General features: G+C 38.3%; 1 long non-coding RNA gene across 1 annotated transcript in view; it reads right to left on the bottom strand.

Annotated features, from left to right (window-relative positions):
• Positions 1 to 2002: 2002 nt before the first annotated feature.
• The window catches only part of LOC108496101, a 34648-nt gene continuing 27053 nt past the window's right edge, over positions 2003 to 9597 (bottom strand). The window contains exon 4 of the long non-coding RNA XR_001874319.1: positions 2003 to 2300. This is a non-coding gene — a long non-coding RNA (uncharacterized LOC108496101). The remainder of the gene's footprint in view (positions 2301 to 9597) is intronic.

The following is a 9597-nucleotide window of genomic DNA, read 5'->3' as shown; positions in this document are numbered from 1 at the left end:
GTAAATGGAACTGGAGGAAAAGATAATGGTGAATGCTTGGGATATAGTAATTGGTATGGTTAAACTATAATTGACCATGTGAGGTGTGAGTAGCAAATGTGATCTTTGGAGTCAGGATGTGCAGCACTAATCAACCTTGTCCCCTTTGCAATGGGTTGCAAAATAGGTTTCAGATATGTCAAAAAACCAGAAAGATGTGTTTTTCCTTTTAGTACTATTTAACTGATAATACACTTTGCTGTCTGTAAATAGTATCCCTACTGTTTTCTGTGGCTGAATGTGTAGACTGACAGGTATGATGGAATGAGAATGTATACAGAATTATGAAATGGCTTTCAACATACTGACTTGTGCTGGTTTAAAGGTAAACCAGCAGGTGAAATGAATCCAACTCAAAAGAGAGATTATAAGTCAGAATAACAATTTAATAAAATAATACAATAAATACAATTATACAGACAAACAATTGGTTTTAACCCACAAAACCCAAATGTATAACCCAGAACCCTGAGGTATGAACAGAGTGGTGTTCGTTGGGCCCCCTGAGTCCAAAGTAAAAGAGAGGGGAAAACCTGTTGGTGAGAGTGCTGTTGCAGTCTGGTCAAGAGTGGTGATTGCAGTCCGGTCTAAGGTGGTGGTCGCAGTCTGGTTGAAAAGTGGTGGTTGCAGTCCAGTCGAGAGTGGTGGTTGCAGTATGGTTAAGAGTGGTGGTCTGCAGTCTTCCTCTGGATCCCACGACTGGTTAAAAAAGTTCCAAGATTCCAAGATTGTATATTCTCCAGTTCAGGCAGGAACTTCCCTCAGGGCGAGGAGTTCCACAATGGGTGTGAGGTATGAGGACAGGGGGCACCCTCCTATCCCGCAGGCCTCTTAACACCTAGTTTATAGCCTGAGGAGTCAGGCTGTTCTGGGCAGATGGTGTAAATAGTCTATTGATAACAGTTTCTGGGAAATGGCATGGGAGGCTATAGAATACACAGTTTTGGGTTACACCCATCCAGTGATGAACTGGTCCCAGCTGTTCTAACTAGGACATGATTTCTACCTGCCTTTGAGCTGGCATGTAGACCTCTGGATGAAATAACTGAGGAGCACAGTGACTCCAGTTAAAGCCAAAAGCTGAAGAAGTACTTTTCAAGGCAAAAAAATGAATGTTAAATGGGGGCTGATAAATTTAACTAATTGAACATGTCTATTTTGGAAGAGATGTTCATCTCAGTTTAGATGTAGTTGGTATAAATCATTAAACACTATCCACTATTGCAAACACATTTTGCTGTTACAATCTGTTCAGCTTTCATAGCTCTACAAAGTTGCCAAGCTGGTGCATCCTTTGCTGTACGGTATCTTGAGTACTTTGACAGCTCTAGTCAGTTTCCACAGTAAATTACCTGTCTTGTTAAAGATTTATGTTTAAAGAATTCCTGTAATAAAAAGTGTTAAGGACCAGAGCCAAATTCACAATTTAATGGAATCATGGAATAATTTAGGTTGGAAGGGACATGTGGTCCTGAGCTTAAAGAATTTCTAAGTAGAGCAGGTTGCACAGGGCTGTGTCCAGTCAAGTTTCAGACACCTCTGAGGGCAGAGATTCCACAAACTCTCAGGGCAACCAGTTTCTGGGCTTGAGAAACTTCATGATAAAACTAGTTTCTCCCTATATCTACTTGTCACTTCCCGTGTTCCAGCTTGTGTCCAACGCCTCACATCCTATTGCTGCACACTTCTGGTAAGAGCACGGCTCCATCCATTCAGCTTGCAGACAGAAACAAGGACCCCCTTGAGATTTCTCTTTTTAAGGCAAAACAAACCTCATTTCCTCAGCCTGTCCTCATCCATCACGCCTTCCAGCTTCTTGGTGTTATGACCCACCTCTGGAGGCGAGGGCAACCCAGGCACTAGTTAATAGATTCCTTGGGATGGATTAGAGTGAAACAACACTGAATGATCAGTGTTTGTAAATATATATATATATATATATATATAGGGTTTATTTTAGAACAATTTGGTTGGAATGGAAAGCAGATATGTAGCCATTTTGATTATTATTTATAATAATATAGCAATTTAAAAGCAAAAAAGTAACACTTCAGAAAATGTATAAGGGGAGAGAAAGAAAGGGTAAGAGCAGAAAGGTATGTAGTCCCCACCTGTGAGTCCAGCACCAAGACTTGATTGTTGTAATTTTGATGTCCTTTGGTCAAAGCAATGGTAGCAGTCTTTACTGAAGTGATGGTTGTAGTTTTGATCCATTGGGCGGTGGGGAAGCCCAAGAAACACAAAGCCCTGTAGCAGTAAACCTGTATTATATGGGAAAACTGTTGTTTAAACATGTCTTAAAATGGCTTTTTGTGGTCTCTTTGCAAACACATGCTTCTTCTTCCCAACACCTCCCATGACAAGTGTTATCCCATGCAGGAATGTCCTGAGAAGATATCCTGAGGTGTTCTCATTGGCCCCTTTTAACCCCTTCCTATTGGTTGTTAACCCCTTCCTGCAACCTGTAATTGGTTACTCTGTGAATCCTCCTAACCCTATAAATGTAACATCCCCAACAATAAACTCTCTCTTGCCTCCTCTCCACGCGGGTGTGCTGTCTCTGTGCCTGCCATGAGACCACGTGGGTGGAAGGAGGGGAGGGCACCTCTCCCCTCCAGGCTCAGGGCCTGAAGAAACCCCTGGTGCTGGAGTTCCCTTTCCCTATCCACCTCAAGCCATCGGAAATGGTTCCTCAGATGGAAATGGAACTAGAACTGGGTCACCCCACGCCATGGGGGGAAAGGGATCCAGAAAGCCCAGTGCGTTAATATTATGCTCAGGCTCAGAAGGAATGTCCAGATACACTGAATGATATAACACTTTGGATCATGGGACACTTCATGAATCTTTGATGGTTCATAACACCTTCTGAGACATTACAGCTGCCAATTATGCCTCATCAGAAAGTATGAATACATGAGAATGTCCTGGTACTTCCTGGAGGGGAGTTTTCATAGCTGAGCCACTTGTGTAAGGACTTGGGCATAATAAAAAGCATTATTCCACCTTGTAGGATTTGCATCTTATCAGTCTCTTCCCTGATCTTGTTCAACACCCTTGGTGGTGGGTGTACACCCCATCTGCACCCAGGCGGTTACTTTGTGCATTGCCAGCAAAGCACCCTGCTGATTGTTTCAACCACTAACAGTCCAGCCTCTCACACTTGGCCATCTTGCTCACCCTCCACTTGACTCACTTGAGTATGCTAATGTCTTTTTTGAAATGGGGAGCCCAGAACCAGACACAGCACTAAAATGCACTCTCAGAAGTGCCAAACAAGGGGGAAAGGATCATGCCCCTGAAACTACTGACCACATTCTTGATAACAATGCTCAGTATGTAGCTGACTTTCTTGCTGCTTAATAGCATTCAACTTGTTGTCCATCAACTTTTCAAAGCTCTTTTTTCTGCCAGTTGGCCTGCCACAAGCCTCTGCTGTTGCATGAGCTTACTCCTCTCTTGGCATAGGACTTGACGCTTGTGTTGACGTTCCTGTTAATGCCTTTCTCCAGCCTGACCAGGTCCTTCTGTACAACAGTCCTCCAGTGTATTAACTGCTTCTCCAAATTTGGTACCATGTGCAAACTTGCTGAGAATGCATTGTGTCCCAATATCGAGACCATTAATGTAGACAGACACTGAACAGTCCCAGTACTGATCCCTGAAGGATGCCACTTGCTACTGACCCCCAGATAAATTTTACACCACTTATCATAGTTCTTTGAGCTTGGCAGTCCAATCAATTTTCCATCTAACTCATTTTCCATTTATCCAGCGTATATGTCACCAGTTTGATAATAAGGAGACTTTATAAGAGTGTGTAAAAGGCCTTGTTAAAGTCAAAGCATACACCATCCACTGCCCCTCCCTTTTGTCCACAGCAGCAGCACTCATCTCATCATATAAAGGTGGTCTGCCATGATTTGTGCATGCTAAATCTATGTTGGCTGCTCCCAAATACCATTTTGTTCTTCACATCTCTGAAATGGCTTCCAAGAGGATTTATTCCATCACTTATCCAGTCACTGAGGTTAGGTAGACCAGCTCATAGTTTCCTGGATCTTCTTGCTGTTTTTGATGATGAGTCTGACATTTTTATTTTTTTTCCCAGTTATTGAGAACCTCCTCTAAAATTCACGACCTTCTGAAGAGGTTTGACAACAACCTTGCAATGATATCAGTCAGCTACATCAGCACCTTGAGATGCATCCCATCTGTTCACAGAGATTCGTGTATGCCTAATTGGCTAATCCTGTCTTTGGGTAATAGAGATGATATTTCACCCTCTTTTCTCTCTTGAAAAGGGAAAAAGATAAAGTAGGCATCCAAGCATTATTAGAAAACAATGCAGCACACACTCAGATATAATGTTAATTATAGATTTTCCATCTCTTTGCCTGGTTAGGCCAAAATGCCACTGAAACAAATCTGACAACTTGTATCAGAAAATTTCAGTGGTTTAAAGGCTTTTGAAAATAGATACAAAGCAGCTATTAGGACTTCAATGTACAAATTTAGTGAAACTCAAGCAGTGAAGAAATTTGTTAGTGAATGTATACAACTTAAAAAAGATAGAGCCCTTGGTAAAAAAACTTGAAGAATCTAGCAAACGCACATATGCTGATAACCCTTGCTGTGATTAACAACAATCACATGCTCAGATAAACAAGAAATACTCCTGACTGGAACTAAGGAATAAAGAAAAGCCAACAGAACTTAGATGGCAAGTTAGTTCTGGAAAATGACTGTATTAAAAGAAGAATGAGGTCTGGAAAATTAATATGTGCAGAGTCAATAGACCACAGTTACAGAATATCTTTTAAGAAAATATGTTTTACATACATTATGTTTCTTGTTGATAACCTTACATATTTTCATTATATCAGTTCTTCTTTGTCCAATTTGTACTTTAAACTTAGGTCCTCTTTCTTAGTTCAGCTCCTAATTTATGATCATCATCAGGTTTTGTTCGTATTCTACTTTTGCAAGGCATATTTTGTTATCTTTATATAATACGTTAGTTAAAAATAAGAAAAAATTGATTGCAACTAAATATACCGTAATTTCTCTCTACAACAATGTTTCAGCATTCACCTTAGAGATACAACTTTGAAATTTTCTTTTATGAAGAAAAAGACAGCTCAGTAAAGGAATATGACATTAATTACAGTAAAAAAATAATATAAAGCAAACAAACCATACCATAAAAACACAGGGTAAGAGTACAAGCCAAACTCCAGTAAAATAACATAAACGACAATATTAAGTATTTATAATAAATGTTAATCTATTAACTCACTTTTGTCAGAAGTTTAGGATGTGTTATTCAGGAATTTTATGGATTTTCTTTTTTTTTTTAAATTTCAATATAAGCAATCAGAAGTAGCAAACTGAAGGCACGTGTTCAAGTTTTTAGTATGAACATGAAAAAAATCTGGTTTTAGGAGTGTCTCTCATCTTTATAAGACAGAAAGAAAACAGTAAATAAATTTTGTAGAAGTATGAAAATTATTTTAGGACATTTGCAGTTTATCAGGTATGTTGTGATTCTGAAAATGAGTGAGTGTAAATAAAGGAAGATTTATCTCACTTAAAATACTACAGCTTTATAAAAACACACATATTTTATACACATACACAGAAAAAATTTTTTGCTTCCAACTGTGGGCAAAACAACAATTATTTGCTCATGTGATACAAATAAAAGTACTCAGAAAAATACCCTATATATATTCTATATTATATGTTTTATATTATATTTTCCATGTAATGGTCCAGTATGTATTTTACTGCAGTGAAGCAGATGCAAAGATATGCCCACATCACCTAACTACAAGTGATGAATATGATATAGTCCTGTTTGCCCTTCCTTTCATTGCTTTTTCTTCTGAACCATCACAGATAATCTTTTATTCTGTCCTTAATTTTCTGATGACACTCCATAACTACGTTTATGAATCTTTGATTCATGCAATCTTTCATCTTTCTAATGTGGCTTGGGGAACCACCATTTTTACAGGAATCATAAGCTAACAAATCATGCCCAGCAGTCATATGGATCTTTAATTATTGTGTTATTAACATTGAAAATTAGTTGGTTATAATAAAATCTTTTTGGCAAATATAGTCTCCAAATCATTTTAAAATACAACAAATCAATAATGTTTAGCATTTCATCAATGCTGAAACATCTGGCCAAGTGTTATCCACTCTTATGTTGGTGTGTTGTGTATTACAGCATTTAATCAAATGGAAACTCAAAAGCTGGTAAACTAAACAAGGAAACAAACACCTGGAAGAATACGGAAGAGATAATGAAGTATCCTTTTTTTTGGGCAATGCACACAATCATGTTTTCAGCACACTGACAAGTGTGTCAATATCAAAATACTTTACATTCTGCACGACTAAAATACTATTCCTAAATTATGTACTTTAATCTTAGGGAAATGTTTTTAATCACTAATTTTTATATGCTTTTTAGTTTATACTTCTCACATAAGTACTGACCCGTTAGATGTCTAAGCTTCATACCCACTAGAGACCTAGGCAGTAAACTAAAGTGAAATGCTCTGAACTTCTAGTTTTTCAGTTCACCAAAGCGTTTGTTAAGAATGATGAAAAAATCAGTCTAAATTCCATTAAATATTTTGTCTGTTCATGGGAGCACAAACACATTCCTCGTATGTTGATAACTCCAGATAGACTCCCAAATTTAGACGTGAATTTAGAGATGAATCCCACCAGCATGAATTCAAAATATTTTAAAAGTATTTAAATTATTTATATTTTTCAGACTCCAAGGCTTTTTTCCTTCAGTCATTTATTCTGTCTGCTTATCTCCTTCAGAACTCTTCCACATTCGCCATTAGTCTTCAGTGTCCATTTTAAATAACAAACTGTGAGCTGTCAAATTCTAAATTTTTGTTTAAAAATAGTTTCTGTTTTCATAGTTGTGATTAAAGGTGCAGCAAAGATGTTTTGCAAGTCCCTTAAGCAATCCTTGTATAATAACAAGGATGAACTTTAGCAAAGCTTTCAACACTGCCTCCCAGAATATCTGAGTTGTGATATGGATAGATGTACAGCTAGATGTATAAAAGTTGGCTGAATTTTGGGGTTAATAGGGTAATGATTAGTGGGTCATCATCTAACTGAAGACCAGTAAACAGTGCAGCAGCACAAGATTCTGTGCTGGGACCTCCCCTCTTTAGTATCTTAATCAAGAACACAGAGAAAGCAACACAGTGCAATCCCATGAAGTTTCTAGATGACACCAAACTGAGGAGACAAGCCAGTAGAGTTGAGAGTACAGCTGCTATTCAGTGCTGAAGGAGTAGACAGACAGGAACCTGATGATATTCTACAAGGGCAAAGGTCAAGTCCTACATCTAGGAAGGAAAAACCCCTTGCACGGATCAAGGCTGGGAATAGGCTTCTTGAGGAGCATCTCAGCTGCAAACAACCTGCAACTTTTGGTAAGTTGAACATAAGCCAGCACCACTCAAGTAGCAAAAAAGGCAGAAGACTGAGAGGAATTATTATCAGCCTTTACTCAGCACTCATGAAATCTATCTTATTCTGAGTTCTTCAGCGTAAAAAATACCAAGATCAACAGAAATGAGTTCATCTGTAGGTCGTTGTCAGGGACCTGGAGTTCTTGACCTGTAAGGACAAGCTGACAAATGCAGGCTTGTTACACCTGGAGAAGGGATGGCTTTGGAGATACCTCACAGCAGCCTTTCGATAACTAGGAGTGAGTTATTAAGATGGAGTCAGGATTTTTGCCATAGTGGATGGTCAGAAGAAGAAAGACAGCAGACATTACTTGGAACTAGGCGGCTTTAGAATGGAGAGTCTGCATCAGGAGATCAAGCACTGGAACTGGTTATACTAGGATGAGCAAAGCCCTGCACAATTCACTGAGGTCATAACTGAGCCTGTTTTGAGCAGTAGGTTGGACCAGAGACCTTCTGAGGTGCCCTCCAAGTTGAATTTTCCTGTAATCCTGTCATTCAATGATTCTATATGATTAAGTTTACTAAAGACACTCTCTCTTCTTTTGGTTGTCAGATATAATAGCAGAAGATATTCACATTTGTCAGGACATATTGCAGTTCTTTTATGTGCATAAGATAACAAAAACAAACATAGCACCATGTGGTTTCCATTAGAAAGTGATGACTTTTTAATGGAGCAAAATAAGGATGACTTGTACAGTACAGCTTCCTGTCACTTTTACAAGGATTCCCTGTACAGGAGACTGTTCTCAGGTACTGGCTGTTTGTAAATGTAAAACACAGTTACTTGAGTGTCTGTTTAAATTAAGCCCATATGCTGAGATATCAGCTCCCCAATGTCCAGAATATATGGCTACCTACTGACATTCCCAACACTGACAGACATTCCACATGTAATGTAGTTAAATTTAGATGTCCAGACTTGAATAGATGGTACATGGGCTGCAACCAAGTCAAAGATGTTACAGTATTACTTAATCCACTCTGTGATACAGGGACCCCAAAATAGCTCACGTTACCTGGACTCTCTTGATATACAGAAACTACTGTCCTGGAAATAGATGGTAGATACAACAAATATAATTTTGATTATACTAAAAACCAACATCTACATCATAAATATTCCTGATAACTTTTTTTCCGTCTGTCATATAAGGTCCTGAGTAGCAAGCAGGATAACTAACAAAGAGGTACAAAAATGCTGACTTCATCTTATGAAAGCTTGTCTCCATAAAAATGTTCTTTTCTGCATGCACAGGTTTTTAGGGAACACACACGAGGACAAAAAGCCCTAAGAAACTCAACAAAAAACACCAAGTTAATTTTGTCGTTCTACAGCTCCCTTAGATGTTTAGCCAGAAAATATTATTTCACTCCCAAATGAGGCTATAATTGTACCTAGTGTCAGCAAACCCAAATTGCAATGAGGGACCTAGAAGAACAAATGTAATCATATACAACAGGCAGAAGGTCCTCCAGTGCAACTGGCTGCATATGTCACTATGGGGAAAGATTCATACTCTTAACAAAGGAAGTGAATCTGATAGACTATATGACATAGCATAGCATTTAGGAAAAAAAAAATACTTGTCCAGCAAGCTTCAGTTACTTTTCAAGATATATTTATATCAGACGGAGCATGGATTTACAAGAAGTGATATGAAATATTTTTCTTGACATGAGGGTACCTACAATTAACCTGCATATAATGCACAACTACTATGATGCAACTACTGAGAAAACTCTTCTGACTCGTGTAAAATGCTCGAAATTCCAGAGTATAAATGCTGCAGATATACCATTTTCAAAGTAGTCATGAAAAGCTAGATATTCAGTGTACTAGGCCTTCTTTTTCCTTCTTTATTTTTTCCCCAAAAGAAATGTTGATCTTTTCATTACCCATCACTGTCATAAAAGTAATAGCGTATTCCTTGATATAAATATTGTGAGAAAATTTTTAAAACAACTGCTACATGTCTGTGTTTTATACATGCTATACATAGCCCACACAAGAGCAACTTGCTTATCCTACCTCACC

Source organism: Lepidothrix coronata, unplaced genomic scaffold, assembly GCF_001604755.1.
Source record: "Lepidothrix coronata isolate B3197 unplaced genomic scaffold, Lepidothrix_coronata-1.0 Scaffold36, whole genome shotgun sequence".
NCBI classification, from domain to species: Eukaryota; Metazoa; Chordata; class Aves; order Passeriformes; family Pipridae; genus Lepidothrix; species Lepidothrix coronata.
This window is presented reverse-complemented; position numbering and strand designations above follow the sequence as displayed.